At 33.4% G+C, this 17,581-nt stretch overlaps 1 protein-coding gene across 2 annotated transcripts in view; it reads left to right on the top strand.

Moving 5' to 3' along the window:
• LOC113507609 overlaps positions 1-17,581 on the top strand; it is a 141,476-nt gene that overhangs the window by 69,548 nt on the left and 54,347 nt on the right. The gene's annotated exons all lie outside the window — the stretch shown is intronic.

Raw genomic sequence — 17,581 nt, forward strand, 5'->3', positions numbered from 1 at the left:
ACTCCGGTTGGGCCCGAAACTAGTCGGGCAATCCTGATGTATACGCGTGAGTCAAATATTGCATCATATTATAAAGTTTGAGAGTTGTCTTAGTTTGTGTTTAGAAAGTTTTAGATAATGTCAATCGTATTACGTTTCATTATGGAGGTAATTAACTTATGTAATATCCTATGTCCTCGTATATAAATGCCTCTCAGACCAGTTTTTTATTAACTGTTTTAATCTGCAAATTGCTATAACTATCTTGGTAAATGAGTGTAATTACCATGTGGAAAAATAATTTGGTTTAAGACATGATTTTATGATGAATATATTCAACAACGTTTTGCCCGACAATTTAGGGCGATTTTTAAAGTCAATCCGTTCAAGAGCTATTTTGCCAAAAACAGACAGATAGACAGGCATGTCAAATTTATTACACTAGTCTTCAGTACTCTTAGTACATCCAGTCCGAAGTTGTTCCATAAAATAAAATAAATACGTGAAATGTGATCCTCGTCTTTTGGAATCGGTTGAACGTTGTCTTTAATATGTCTATCTTATTCTAAAAATGAGCTAGAATGTTCAATATTTCCGCAATTGCGATCATTAGTATGCCATTATAAAAACGATCATTTACTCACATGACATCAATATCTACTTAGCATGTTATAACAGATGGTACATACCACTACGAGAGTACAACTATGAGATCATAATTATCTGCTAAGTTTTACTTTCATTTATAAATAACTATAGTTCCAATTTTAATGAACCGCTGCCACTTAATTAATTGTTTTGAGGTTAGGCCTTGATAGAATGGTTTTGTCTAGACACTATTAACATCATGACAATATTTGATCATGCATCCAATACAATTTAAATTAAGTACAGCTTTCACTGCGCGTGCGCACGCGTCGCCCGCGCTCGTGTCACCGTCACTGATTGGTTCGTGATACCGTTTGTCAGGGGTGACCAACTTACTGAAAATCAGAATTTTAATTGTTTCGAATGCGAAATAAATAACGAATAAGAAAGCGAATGTAATAGCGAATTTGGTCGAGTAATTGCGTTTTTAATAAGATATTGAAAAAATATTCTTAAGCGTATTTTAAATTGAAATAATGAATTGTTAAGTATTTAATAACGTTTCCTTAAGGTTCTGACGTTACTTTACACTTGTCCATAAATGTAATTTGCATACACAAACACGTGAATTTAACTAGGTTGGTATAAAAAAAATCTATAAATTTTAAAGCTACTGACAAAACTTGTACATGACAGCGGTCGAATATTTGAACACCCCTGGCGTTCACAACTCATTTGAGTTTCTATAGCTAATCTTACGTTTGAAAGATCTCGCTTCTTAAATGACTTTGGTATATCATTGTGATGATGTAAGTGTATCAGTACCACATTTTAAAGTTTACGCGACAGCGACTTATAATACTTAGTAGAGTCTGGCTTCCGCATCGGCAATAATTTTTTTTCTGGACTTCACATTGAGCAAAAAAAAAACAAATACATACACATACATAATGTACATCCATACATAAAAAATCTAACTATACAATTCCAGATTTATAGAATTAACAACAACTGACAACTCTACAATATTTGCCATTCATCTCACCAATACTAGGTATATTCGATATACGTAAAAATAAAATAAAAATATATTGACGAGAGTAAGTATCTCGAAAACCGAAGATTTAGAAGTGAGAAATATCGTTTTCCATTTTGGGTCTACGACCGTCAAAATCTCCAAATTTATTACGTATGAATAAAATTCATAAGTGGTAAATCACTTCACTCCGTGAACGTACTTTGAGAGACGGTTGCATACTCGCTGAATATAAAATCAAGTAGCCATATAATATTTTATGTACAATCGAACGATACGTTGTTTGATTCCGTTCGTAATCGACCGGGGAAGAGGAAGCCTTGTTTTGTTTTTTTTTCTGATGGACTTTTTGGTTTGAATGTTCGAAAATCGAATGATTATTTGTTTTTTTTTTTACTATGGCATAGAAATGTTGTTAGTCATCAGCCTGAATTTTGAAAATTTCAATGAGATCGTCACAACGTCAGGAAGTCATACCGATTTTTTGTTAGATTCTTGAATTGTTTAAGTTTGTAGATATTTGTTTGTTCTTTGTACAATGACAGATAACACAATCAAAACACGTGGCTGTATTTACTTCCTAAGATACTCCCACAATAACATAGACGTTTTGTTTACCTTTTCCGTAACAAAACGACAGCCTACACGTCACACATAAGTACGCAGTGCGAAATTGAACCTTAACCCGTCGACATAAAAGACTCACAAACATCAGAATAACGTTGAAGTTTTTTTGTGCCTTTGAGCACGTAAAGGGCATGGTGACGTCAGTTTCTTGAAGGTTGTACAGCGGAAATGTTCCGATATGGGTGGCTTAGAACATGGGTTTCCTCTCAATAGGAACGACGGCCACTCGTTAGAAGGTAGAACTGTCTATGGTTGAATGGGAAGAGAAAATGGACGCCATTAGACAAAAAAAATGTGTTCGTGTTATAAACTTGGTCTGATCACCATCTCTAGTACATTTTACTGATGGTCACAAGCATAAAGTGTAAGTACTTACTCAATTTTAAAAATAAAGCGCTACTAAAAATTAAGACAACAGTAAAGATTACCAAATCAAAAGCGTTTGTCTAGAAAGACAGCTAGATTTGAGTATCAATTTTTATTGTTAACCTTTTTTAAGTTCTTCAATAAATAAATTTCGGTTCCACTGTGTGACAAAATTAGTACCTTAAAAAACGCGTCAAATTTACTCTTGCAATATTCCACGCGCCAATATTCCCTATAATGTGGTTGGAAGGCGTATGAATAATTCATGTCCCACAAAAGGAGTTAAAACCACGTGTATCAGTACTTTTGGTCTCACTTCTGTATTCACGACGGTGCACCGATGTAGGCGAGTAGGTGACCCGAGAGGACTTTAATTTTTAAACGGACTTTGGCACCTTTACTTTGGTAAAGTGTAAAAGGATTGTTTACATTGAGGTGTTTGTTTGAGTAGTTATAAGTAAAGGTTTGGTGAGGATGCAATGGATGTTACACAAAATAGAGAACAGAAAATTTAACATACAAATGTGGAAACTGTTTTGAGTCATAAATTTGGTCGATATTTGATTAAAACATTGCAGTAAAATAAAAAATAAATGAAAAAGCAATTTTACCTAAATAGTGTTTTATTCGCACAGAAATAGGACCTTTTTTTCATATGGAATATTTTAGACTGAAACGATACTTTACCAACAGTTTAAAAAGTTGCAAAAGTTTTGTACAGGTACACAAATAAAATGCAACAATAAAAATGTAAAATAAAAAAAAAACAAGTAAAGAGTGAAATTTCAAAATTTCTGTCTAGCAGGAAAAAACTCCATAAAAGTGCTCGCAGTACCCGTATGGACGGTAGTGCACTACCCATGGTGTTTTTTCAAGGATTAAGTCCTTCGTCCAAATATACGTGCAGCCCGGAATAGTGATCATTCGATGAATATTTAAAATCACTTATGGGGAGCCCATGTTTGTCGTAATCTTTACTTTTTGCTCGAAAACTTTGTGCTTGGTACTCCTCTTTTTGTTGTAAATGAGGGTAGTGCATCAAAGTTTAAACATGTTTGTATCGAAATTATCTACTTTATAGGTATTTTCGGCTGTATTCTTGTATCAGGACTTGCATATCTAGATTCAGTAGATTCTAATCTAAATCCCATCTTCTGAATTTTGATTCGATCAGCTTCGAGATTACCGGACATACCTTTCTATATCAGGGGACTTTTAGAACAAAATTGAATAACGAATATTTGAGTCGTTGGTCTGATAAATACTTGCACCCAAATACCTTCTTTGACACCGATACCCCTGAATGTGCGTGACTTTATTTAAATACTAAAACAGTTAGATGTGCGGTGACCAGGTCAAGACAATAATGTCCTTTGAGTGCGTGAAGTGGTACAAGTTTATATACTCCTATTTCTTGCAGTAGTATTAATTCCATTGTTATTTGCCTAGGCTTACAAGTTATCCCAACTTTTACGAGTTTTGTTTCCTAGGTCATTTTCTAACAAGTTTTTCGAAGCGAAATCAGTCATTAGTATTTTAGTTTAATAACCACAAGTAACAACCGTTCATAGTATAAATATACTTTACGGTACAAAATTAAAAAAATATTGTAAAATGTTGAAATTTTGCAAAACAGTTGCTACACTGCGAAGCGCTAACGAGATATTAAATTCAGTTGCATACGTTATTTAATTTAGCTTACTGGGAACACAAAGTAGTTCGTGAAATTATTTTAATGCGCACTTAAATTTTATTTTACGATGTCCCGTTAAACTATTTTACTTTGCACTGTTAAATACATAGTAAAATATGTGTCTAGCTTTTTGTTGCATCTATTTGTCTTACATCGCAATACCTACAGGGCCCAGACTCCACTATGTACCATGACCGATGAATGAATGGCAATTGAAAATACGACACATTTTGTCAACCAAAAATGGAAATTCAGTACCGACTTGCGGTCAGTACAAATTAATTTACAATCTTTGCGTTGGCGAGAAAAGTTCGTAATGTTTGTGACCTTATCACTAGGAGTAAATTTAATAACTTTTGTTACACAAATTTGAAAATATTTTACTAACAACTTGAAGAAATTCTAGCACATTTTCAATTTCAGCCTTCTTGTTAAAGAAATTGCCCCTCAATAGAAGTTTTTGTTTATAACTAATGCAGTGGGCGTCGGCAATATCAAAGTTAAATTAGTACACTTCTTAACACAACACAAACGAGTTGTTTGTTGGCTGTAATAAATGTAATGTGTACACAAGTCTATGCTTTTTTAGGAAAATAAAAAAGAACTATGGTATACGGTCGGTGGCCTAGCAGTTGTGTGTATGGATTTGGATGCATGAGGTGCAGGTAGAATCACAAAACAGGAAAATTCAATTATGTTTTTTTCAATTCTATTTGCCTACTCTCTTAGTTAGTCTAACACACCACTGGCTAAAGGATATCGTGCGCTAACGATAGCGTGGTGATCAACGCTTATCAAAAACTGTCCATCGCCCTATCTATACAAACCTACCTTCGTTGTATTGAAATATCTTCCTAACAAAAGTAAACAACATGAAAACATTACAAGTTGGGGACCCACGTAATCTTTACCCAACGGGTCGCGTTCCTAGCCAACGTTGTACGTGACTCGTGTGCCAATGATCTCCTAAACTGCTGACCGGATAGTGATCAACTCTTTGTTTTTAACAAATCCCTTCGTGGCTTGAACTTGATAAACGGACTTTGGTCAAAGCTTGGTATTTGGAGATTGTTTTGGTTTTCAATTGTTTCGATTTCTCACATATGTCTACCTTCTCGGGATAGAAAGTGGTCAGTGTCAGAATCTTATAGAATAATCACGATAATTATTGGTCAGTAAATCTAAAGTGGAAGTTAAAATTAAGGATGGAACTATGTAGTATTATGGAGATAAAAAGACAAGTAGATAACGGTCATCAATTAGGATATAGTAGGTGACTGATAACGTCAACTGATACGATTATATACGTTAAATTGTCATCAGAGGTAGCCAATAAAGTGATAGAGACCTAACTTTACCTCTCAAAGCAATATCATATTTCTCCATAGGAATGACACCATAGAACCGGGCAACTAGAATCATTACGCATTACTCTAACGTTTGAAAATTGCCTGGAAAATGGAAATTTGATAAACAGACTTTGAATATAGAGATTGGTATTTAGAGATTGTCTTGGACTTCGACTTTTAAAGATTCATTGTAGACCTTTTCTCCTAGTTTGGCGGATGATTTCTCACGTACGTAGGAAACGGTGAGTGTCTGATTTTTACAGACTAATCCCGACAATAGCGTGTGTAGTTAAACCTAAAGTTTAAGGTAAAATTAAGGATAGAATTATGGCTGTATTATAGAGATACTGAAAACGGTCGTCAATCAACAAGACAAGCAGATAAAGGTCATCAATTAGGATATAGTAGGTGGCTGATAACGTCAGCTGATACGATGTACGTTAAATTGTCATAAGGCAATCCGATACGTCTCAAAGCAATATCGTTCTACTCCATAGGAATGACACTTTGGAACCATGCAACTAGAGTCATTACTGTAACGTTTTAAAAGTGCCTGGAAAATGGAATATTTAAAATAAAAACTTTTAATTTGATTTTAACAAATGTGCGTGACATTCAAAGTATATTACATATTTTTCAAAATAGGATACTATTCGAACAGTTCATATCCCTAGATAGGTTTTCATTCGAATGCACTAACAATCAAAGGTCATGTGAGCACTAAATTAACACTAAATGACAAATTGCAAATATCACTTCAGCCACTTTGTTTTCAATTGACTTATGCGGGTAGAGACGTCTCTATTCTTGTGTGTATTGTTTTGTTTATATTTTGTAATTGAAAACAATACTTAGGATTCAATCAAGTTGGCAATATTTAATGAAAAGTAATAATGAAGCATTAGAAGTATTTTTAAGAGGGCATTACAATTGAATTAAAAGCTAATAATGCATGCTGTGATTTGGAATGCGTTTTACATACTCATACGTGTAAGTGAAAAGTGTTATCCACATACGTAAACATACAAAAATTGATTAATTTCTCTTAATTTTTTAGGGCACAATGCGTAAAATAAACCATTGCGTAAATCTGATACTGAGGCATCGCTGCCAGTCCGTCCGTTTGTCACTATGAAGTCTCTCAAGAACGCTGATAGATAGATAGTTTAAATTCAAACAGATGAGGCAGTTCTATTGCCCCTACAACAAACTAAATGTAAAAGATCGAAGTTAAGCTACAAATTTGTTTGGCACTAGATAAATTTATTTCTCTTGATGTTGTTTATACGGAACCCCCAGTGTTACAAGTCTGACAAATATAAACAATATTTCTAAAAGTACCAAAATACATTTCAATACATAGAAACATCTAGAACCCATTATCAAGCATCCTGAAAAGTTAAACAAAACTATACTGGACGGAACTGGTTGCATCCAGCCTGGTCTAGAAAGACCGGAGATTAGTTAGTAATTAAACTTACGGTTAGCAGACCAACGTTTACCCTGAACTTTAAAATAAAACTCGTTAACTTTGCCAATTAACGCTGGAGAAGTTATAAAGTGTCTGCGGCGTGGGTTGACGCTCTGGTTGCTATTTGTAATCTAGTATTGCTTTATTGGATGCTGAAATCATATGCTAAGGTCTGATTGATGAGATGAGCTTACTAGAAAAGCTTAATGTATGGCTGGACTGTGGGTCTAGTGAACATGGCTGCTATATCATACTCGTAGGTCGTGAGTTCGATGGACAACCAGGACAAGCGTTTGTGTGATGAGCACGACTATTTGTTCAGAGTCTGGGTATTTTTTTTTAAGTTTTGAGACTGTGAAAATTTTGCGATACAATAATTGAATGCCCGATGCCGCGGCAAAAGTTGTCAGCCAATCAATCGCACTGTATTCTTCTTATCCTTTAAAAAAGATCTTCAAAAAGAAAATTTATAATTGAATATCAAATAAAGCTATAAAACTGACGCCCTTATATTATAAACTTGATATTGTTGCGGTCTAAACTATGTCAATAAAAATCCAAAGTTGGAAGTTTCATGTCAGACTGGCAATAAATTGGTCCCTAAAGTTTGCCAGTCTCCCGAAATTGAACAAAACTTTTATAGCAGACATTGACAATATTGTCACAATAGTAATAGTAGAGATATGTTTAGATGGACAACTGTTTTCTTTTATGATTTTTATTGTTAAAGTTGAAATTGCAAAATTCTTTTGATATTAACTCATACATGATACGACATGCTTTTAAATTTTCGCCTTATATCTGTAGAAAGAACTTATTCTTTATATTCATAACACACTAGCAGTCATCCGCGGCTCCACCCGCCTGAAGTATAATCAAAAGGAAAGCATGATCAGGTTTTTTTTAGGTCAAATAAAAAATACTATATTTGAGCAAAATCCATGCAATTTCTGCAGAGAGTAACAAATATCCATACTTCCACATAAAAATTCGCGTTTATATTAAGCGTTAAATTCTCATATTAAATAAAATAGCGATTCAATCTTTACCATAATAAAATCTTATTAATAAAAGCCTTTCGTACAGGCAACAACGCAAGTTGCGATACTAGAAGTATAGTTTCCGAACAACTACAGACAAATTACGTCACTCGTCGTGGGACACTAAACTCGTCGGGTATCGGAGTTTTGTGTTGCAAAGTGTACGTAGGGCCTAAGTATTTATAACCGAAGTTATAGGTTTACTCAATATCTAGGAACTTGTATTTTAAAGCGATATAAACATTGAATAGTAAATTGAATTATTGCAGATAAAGTTTAGATGGTAGTTAGAATATTGAATCTGACGCAAGGAAATAACTTTTAATTGAATTTATGTAATAAACTATTCATGAAAGGGTTTTAAATGAATTGTGAAACTACATATTTAATACCTTTCTTCAAAAAACCTATGTAAAATACTATACATAGGTTTTTTTTCTGATGAAGAAATGTTTGTTTTTAAATACTTAATGCACTTACATGTATAACTATGTCATTTGTTCTATTATTATAACCGGCCAGCATTAAATCAAAAATTGTATGCAATTACGTCAGATGCAGGTTTAGATCCTTTCTTGTGTCAGTTCCCTCACTTTTCTATTTCATGGTTATTCATTCGGTTATTCTTTATATATGAAGTTCATGGTCAACGCTCGGGATCAGCTTTTGCCAAGTTATAAGACGCTGGCACTAATACGACTAATACTGTTGAGGAAGCGAGAGAGCGCGATACACTACCCATAGCTTCGTCCCTCTTTCACACTATCAACATACCGTGATCAAAGATAGTGTTATTTTACGATAGATCAATACCCAAGTTTCCCTAACACGTAATATATTAATAAAGCAAAACTAATAAGAAATCACACGTATTACGCATAGCTGTGAATTAATATGGGAGACACGTAGCAAAAACTAGAGCGATACGTGATCGAGATCATATTGCTTCTCATATGTAGGGTAATGTAGTGTATTGCAATCTAAATAAAATGTTATTTGATGAAGAGTGCTATGCTGTGAAAGTTTCTTAACTCTGCTTAATTTATTTATTTTAAAACAAGCAGTGTAACAAAAAATTGGGAAAAAATCTTTCAGGTTGAAGAATCAAATCGGTGAATATTTTGACAAATTTGTCAGACGATTTCTCGAAGTTTGAGATGTATGTGTAACTATCTGGCGCTACTTTAAAATTTAAAGTGATAAATACAGCCTGAGCCCGCCTTGAGAACGTTATGCCCCCCGCATAAAGATCATTTAAAACTGATTGATGTTTTCGCATTTGGCCATTTGACGATAAAGTTTATCATGCACATTAGGTAATGTAATTGCGTAGAAAACCGATTTTAGGAAATACTACAAGTAGTTTTATACATGTTTTACTTTTTAGGCGCCTCTTATAAAACGGTTACGGTTCTAAAGTCTGAATAGTGTTATTTTAGACATTGAAAACGGATTCGCATATACTTTTTGCATTTTTGTCCCAAAAAAATCGTCCCAAAATCGATTGCCACAGTTGTTAATTCGATTGGCAAAGTGTGCAATAAAGTAACAAGAAGAATGACATCTGATACAAAATCACATTTGATTTTCCTATCATGTCTTAAGGAAATGCATTATACAGCTCCAAGTGAATTCTTTTTCAATAAGCCCATAAAATTATGTAGACGGAAGCACCTGTTAGGAATATCGATTACTACCAAGGCAGGCGGATAGATCAATTGTTCAAATTACAAAGAAATATGTAGACAGTTGTGAACTTGAATATGGAGACGCGGTTCCGTTCTTCGATATTTATTTAGTACAGCCACATCGTTACACTTACATTTCATGTAAAACAATACTAATTCTCGTGTATAGGGACGACAATTAAGGCGGACATAATAATTTTGACAAGCACTAAATAGAAAATTTAAAAGTAATATTAAATATTTTATATTAATTTATATTTTCTCTCTCTTCAATTCATTATATTGAAATATAGGCTCTTACAATTCCATTCGCATCCGACCTCTCTTCTGCAACTTCATCCCTAATACAATTCTTAGATCCTTGGTCTATCGCTTTCAAGGTTCTTTTTCACCACTTTTGCCGATTCTCTTCATTTAAGGAGTTGAAGAGGACAATAAATATTAATCGCGATGGCAAAATGCTTTGAATTCCTAAAACCATGTGAGTTAAGTTTTGTAATTGTTTAAAAATTAAGGTTTGCAAATAACAATACAACCTTAGGATGTGTGTGTAAAATATAATCAAAAAATTACATCTCGTACAACTCGTTGTGTTTTTTCATTTATCAACTATTCTTGTAACATCCATATTGTGGCTGTTTATTGTTGTAAAATGTTATTGTAATTTTAAATAAAATTACAATAACATTTTACAAGAGAACCCTAACATCTGAAGGCTAGAAGGCTACTTAAAAGAGGTATCATATGTAAATATTCGATAATATCAAAATTATGTAAATGTTTTAAGAATGGTTGTGTGTAAAGGAAGAATGACAATGCGCTGTATTACCACATAATAGATGCACTTATGCTGTCGTTGCATTGTCAATTGAACTGAACGGTTTTATGAATGTCAATGTTTCGTAGTGTTGACAGGTAACTATTGTTTTTAATATAATACGTATATGGTCTAACTTGCCTGTTAAGTAAATATGACCATGACCGTAAATAGTTTAACAATATCATATCATTCTCTATAGGAATTAGCTAAACGACGTATGCAACGCCAAAACCTTTTGACAGGTTTGATCCCCGCTTAGGACCAAGCATTTGTGTCATCCACGAATGCTTGTTCTGAGTCTGGGTGTCTTGCGCATGTGACTTGAATGTCTGAATAACCCCGCACGATACAAGGATTAAATTGCTTAGTGAGAGAATATTTTTTTTAAAGAAAATAAAGTTTGTTCTATCTGTATTCTTTTTTTTTTCAAATAAATCAAATAAGTCACACCCCATCATCTGTAAACACTGTCTTATTTTGTAGCGTTTCCTTAATAAACAATTTAGGTGTAAATATATTTATGTAAAAAAGCGACAGCGTGCTATGTTGTGGAGTTTGTTGCGCGGTTTCTTCTTCACAGCTAGAGCACTTAGGAAGCGGTGAAGGGTGAGCGATGCGGGGAGCTGTCTGTATATTTTGACGTTCAATAAGTGCTACCTTGTAGCCTATTTTGAATAAATGGATTTTGATTTGATTTGATTTAATTAACAGGGACAAAGGCAGCATGACATCTGAAGTGTAACATTTTGCTATGCGCTGATCGTGTATTGTTATAGAGTTCTACTACGTAAAGTAAGCTTGCAAAATTTTTGTTACACATATTCTATGCTAATAAATCATGTATATTAATAGCTCAAAGCAATACTATGCAATCATAATACATTAGATGCATAAATTATTATAATAATTAACAACACCCACACAACAATATAATTGTAGACTATTTATTCGACCTTCACCTACATTTGAATTTCGGACTTTTTCAATGACAACCCGAATTCAATGAACTGGTTGTTTGGTTATAGGTCATTAGTGTAGTTTACAATTAGTTGTGATAAAGTTTTTTGATAATTGCTTAAATATATTTCGTGCCTATTAAATTACCTCTTATCACACGCAATAGGAATGATGACTGGGTATAAAAAGTAAAAATCTTTTAGTACGACAGAAAGATCATTAAAAAAATATTAAATAGGTATTTTTGCCATTATCAGAAAAGTAAGAATAAATGTCTTAAATGAGTGTTACTGGTAACTATACTATGAATGGTAATACGGGAAATACGGCTGTTGTAGTAAAAGAGGGAAGCGCTATACACTCTCTCTGCTACAACGGACTAAGCTCTGATCGAATGTCTGTTATTTGTGATTGGTGAAATGAGAGGATCTCAATATCCTTCAAAGAAAACTATTTTTTTTTACAAACTACTTATACCCTATTCATCGGGGCTTGAGCCAAAGTAAACAAAGAAATCAATGTTCCCCAAACTTTTATTTTAGTTTTTATTTTAATTTAACTATCTCTATATGATTTTATTTATGTTTCAGTTTATCTTACATAGTTCACATGTTCAAATAAATGCCCAAGTTTTGTTAGGAGGTACTCAACTATGAGGATAATAAAAAAATAAGAAAAAAAACCTAAGCAAAAGTACAAACATTGCTTAGCCCAGGTTCAGGTTCACTTATTGGATGAACACGAAAACGTCAATATAACTAAAACAAAACAATTAACAAATAACTTTAAACGTAACAAACGTGAAAACAATAAAAGTAACAACGGAATAACATGAATTTAACGAAAATGTCTGCAGTGGGACTTCTCACATCAATAAGTTGTTCGATAGTAAAGATGGCGGGTATGACCCGACCGATGAAAAAACGTCACATTTGATGTAAAATGTTCGCAGAATCTGTGGTCTTCATTAGTCGTATTAAAATGCGTTCCGAGTTTGAGAATAGTTTCTTTTTTAGGTTCTTTTACATGTAAACTTTTTAATTCATAATTAATTAAAATTAAGAAAATAATTTAAGGCATTTATGATATTTGATTTCAAATATGTCTGAACGGATTACAAACGTTTTATAGACTTCGTGCTAAAATATAATTTCTTATGTTGTCTGTGTATGCTTCCGTAATTATTTTTATAAATTAAGTTCAGTACATCAATCGTGACATATAAATAACCCTTTTAATGGTTTGTTTACCTTTTGGCTCATGGCTCGTTGAATAGGGTATAGTATATAATTAACTATAGTTAAATCAAACAATTGGCAATGCTAATAGCAACGTTTGGTAAGGACATAAATTTGATAGACGTTTTTCTTTAATTTTATTTTTCTCTTGCCTACTTGTCCGGAACCCCTCATTGACGTTAGTCTGACTCGCACTTGACCACTAGAAGCCATGTTCAACCTAGTTTTTAAGCTAGATATCATTATAATACGAATATTATCCAATTTGCGTCACAGTCATTAACGAGAACCAATTAAATTTCGGTAAGCCAATGGTCCTGTTGTTAAAACCGCTTTACTAAAACCATTCTTTGGAATAACACTTAATTTTTAATTACTTTTGTTTTTCTTTTTTGTGTACAAAGTAATTTGCAAAATTGAATTAGAAATGGAATTGTCGATTTTTTCAATGGACTTCTTTATTGTTATCTCATATGATTAAAGATGTTAGATTTAAAGTTTATATAAGCAGTATAGTTATTTTTTTAATATTATGGTTCCACACTCAAAGGGCAAAAACGGAACCCTACTTATTTAGTTAACCATAGTATACGCCTCTATGTAGTTAGTTCGACTCGCACTTGACCGGCATTTTTTTTAATATTCTACTGTTTCAAAATATTCATTTCATCGCAGGCACTTATTTAGAGTCATGTACAGAAATATCTAGTTAGGAAAAACACCAGCAATTTAAATGTGTGAAACGCAGCTTAGACTATCTAAAACTCATACAAAGGCATCTAAAGCAATATTTACTGAGTTTTCTAAATGAACTCGTTAGCTTTGCCCGCACATGTGTAACAACTTTCTCACAGTTTTTCTAATAACACAGCGAACCGCGAATAACATGCAAACGTCATTACGATAAAAAAAAAATATTAACATAACACGTTGCCCTAGTGGTTTAATGATTCGGAACGGATTGCCTTGTACAAGGTTGCAGGTTTGAATCCAAGATGTAATCGAAAGTATTTCTACTACCTATGAGCCTTATCAATAGTTTAAAAACAAATGAAAAACGCAGTTTCTTGTTTTAATTAATCACGCGACTTTAAATTCATAACATATTTGTAATTACTTCGTTATAAAGATCCTAATAAGGCCTATGCCCCTGCCCTTTACAAAAGAAAAAATAACTACTATTACTTATTAAAAACATGTTTTTATCCCCATTCATGACTTATTAAAAGTGTTCATCAAACCATGACAGCTGGCAAAAAGTTGACTAACAAATGTGTGTTTTTTACTGCGACTGTTTGGAGTGCCCTTGAGGTCTAGCGGGCCATATTTGGGCCTCTTTGAATCATACTCTCGATACAATAGGCTGAGTGTTATGATGTTATTACTGCAATGCGGGAACACATGATGTGATTGTAATACTAGCTGGGGATACTATAAGTTAGTATTATAGGTTAAAATAAATTATGAATGATCCCACCGTAACATAAAATCGGGTTAAAACTATTTTATGGGGCCAAAATTTTGTCAAAATTCGTCCAGAGTAACAACAAACCTGTTTAGTTGTCAGATAAAAAGTATCAATCTCTTGTCCTGGAATTAAATTTATAAAAAACATGACTTATTTTCAAGTAAACATAAAATTATCATAATAATCAAGTTTTATTTCTAGGAGAACCTTATCGAGGAACTTTTAAAACAAAACAGTTTTGACTCTAAGTGCACGGTTTTGAAATGTCATTCCTATTGAGAAAATTCGGCAAGATACAACATAAGTATCTAACTCTTTCAAATAAATATAAGTACATACGGTATAACTTACTATGTATGTACTGTATGTAGGCAAGAACAACGATGATTTAGTTGAAAACTCGCGTTCCATATTTAGCCGGATGCACTGACAAATCAAAATACTGGTAAATAGTGATCTCATGTTTTTATGACACATGAATTCGGCTAAATATTCGATAGCAATTAGAAACTGCTCATTCTACTATTGCAAGATTTATCGAAATTGTCAGCTGTTTTTAAAAATAAGTAGGCATATCGCGAAGTAATAACTTCGGATGTTGATTAAAAATTGGGTCCGTTTCGGAGGATATCAATTTCGTACACCGGGAATTTATATAATAGACTTAAATAATAGCTAGCTTTTAGTCCTTTGTCAATTTAAAGTATTATTGCAAAGTGGATATGACTTGCTAAAACTTGATTGTTGAGGGAAAACATCGCGACTAAACCAGCATACCTCAGATTTTTTTAAATCAGTCTGTCCTAAGCTTTACAATGACGTAGCGACTTAGCTCTAGCTCTTAGCATGTGGTCACACCCACGTGCGCGCCATACGTATCGTTCTGTCGTCACAGTAATTAACATGACTATTATATTTGTTCTCGTGGTTTGTAACATTTGACGTCTCGTTATCATTCGAATGTGAAGTAACGAGTGTCGAGTGTCGTATGGCAATTATTTATTAGCGGACTGATGATGGAACTGGACTAGGCTTACCTAGTTAGAGTAACGAAAAAAAAAACAAAAATGACGTCGCTAAAAAAACCGGTAAAGTGCGAGACAGACTCGCAAAGCTATTCAAAGGTTTGGTACCAATAGATAAGCATAACAACAGTTGCCAATCAAATTTAACAATGTTTTTTTGAATGTTTGAAAAGAATGTTCTAGCTTTTATCAAAATCAAAATTCATTTATTCAAATTAGGCTTCTAAGTAGCACTTTTGAAGGTCAAATTACATTGGACAGCACCCAGTTTTGCCCACCCATCACCGCTTCCTAAGTGCTTTTGCTGTGACACTATACGCTTTAACACGTGGTCCAGGATTTAAGCTTTTTGCTGGCTACTTAATCATTCCTTTCCTAACTAACATAATTATCTAGCAATGTCAAAACCGTTCTGTGTAACACAAAAAATGTACCCATTGCAACCACAATATTATTACGCTCTATTAACTTTATGTGATAAATAATTAATTAAATAACACTTATAAAAACAGTTCGACTAAAGAACTTGAAGTTTTTGTTGCGTTTTTATCTATTTTTAGCATAAGTTATCTTGTCTGGCCTACATAGGTACAATGAGTATTTCTGATGCATTTTTCCTTATCCATTGTAGCTGCAACTTCGAAGGATAATTTTATAAATAAGAAGTATAATAACTTCATCAGAAGATTTTAAATGCGTATTACGTTTGGAAAGAGTATTTGTAAGTCTTAGACTTTTCAGAGAAAGAGGCCAACCTGAATCTTGCTTAAAAAAAATTTCAACTATCAAGTATTCTACTGAAGTAGACAACATCACACCTTCTGAATAAGCCTATCCAAATTAAGGCTAGTAGAGTTCCGTGAGCTAAGATTATGGTATTCGAGTGCTGTATTACACTTGCATCATTATTAGTAAGATGATTGCAACTGCATGTATTAGTGAAGTTAGCATAAACTGTTTCCTTCATAGAAGCGAGACAACACTACATGCAATACAATGCGCCGTCTCGCTTCCTCAAGGCTAAAGATTACTGAAAGTGATAGTGGTACAGGAAATTTGTATAAGCTTATTTGTCAGTTCGAAATAATAGTGTAATATTTTAATTACGTAAGTAACGAAATTATCTTCAAAGGGTGCCTCTAGTTCGGGGAATCTCCCGTGTTGTAATTAACATGCTTATTAACTTAATCATGGCAGGTGTTCGTATTATTTCCCTATTACGGTTTCTTGTTATTATGGATATTGTTGTTTACGAAAATATCTGTCTAATTAGAGTACCTTCTCAAATATTACATGAAGGACGTGAATGGAATATTCGAAATTTATTTGTTGAATTTTGACCAAAATATTTGACTGTGTTTTGAGTTTCAAATTATAGAAGCTGGTATATAGTTGGGTCAAGTAAAAAACAAAATACGTAGGTCAAGTATAAAAGCGGGATCGCTTCCCTTCCGATCAACGGATGATGTTAATTGCTTAGTGTTCTAGGCCTTATTCTATACATTTTTTGAAGACTCACTGCTCTAAAGAATTACATCCTGAGACTTGGGAATTTATTCAATATTTATGTACTCACAAGTTGATAAAGGGCACAATATTATAAAAGTAAAGGCAAACTTCAGTACATCAGGTACAAAAGTACCTACAGTTCCTCAAGAGGCACAGCACACATTTCAAAAACAAAAACGAAACCCAAAACTGAAATAAACAGGAACTTTTGTATCACAAATAGATAAGTAATTTCATCAGCTATATCATAATTAATTTATCTAAGAAAACAAAGATATCGTTTTACTCTGATCTTCATTAAAGTCCAGGCATGGTGGATCTAATTTGGTCTGCACGAACAATCTGGCACGTGCTCGGAGTCGCGCTCGTAAAGATAAGTAATTAACACAAGGATATTATTTGCGGGGGTCTTTTATAACTGGTTTTCTGTTATGGAGAATTGTGGAGAACAATACTGTAGAGATGTTGTGGGATTGGCTGGTGATAGCATTTATTTCTATGTGAATATGGTGTTAGTGCATGCATCTTATAGAGGTAAAGAAAACTTTGATTGGTAACTATCGTAAGACTATGAAAATGAAACGCCTGGTCCGATATGCATAAATATTTATATGTTAGATAACTCATTCATTGAGGCAGACAGAACAGTATGTCCAATTTTTAAAATTCTTAAAGTGAAACCTTTATAAACACGAGGACAAAATCGCGCACAACTTCTAGTTAGCTT

This window comes from Trichoplusia ni, unplaced genomic scaffold (assembly GCF_003590095.1).
Source record: "Trichoplusia ni isolate ovarian cell line Hi5 unplaced genomic scaffold, tn1 tig00002967, whole genome shotgun sequence".
NCBI classification, from domain to species: domain Eukaryota; kingdom Metazoa; phylum Arthropoda; class Insecta; order Lepidoptera; family Noctuidae; genus Trichoplusia; species Trichoplusia ni.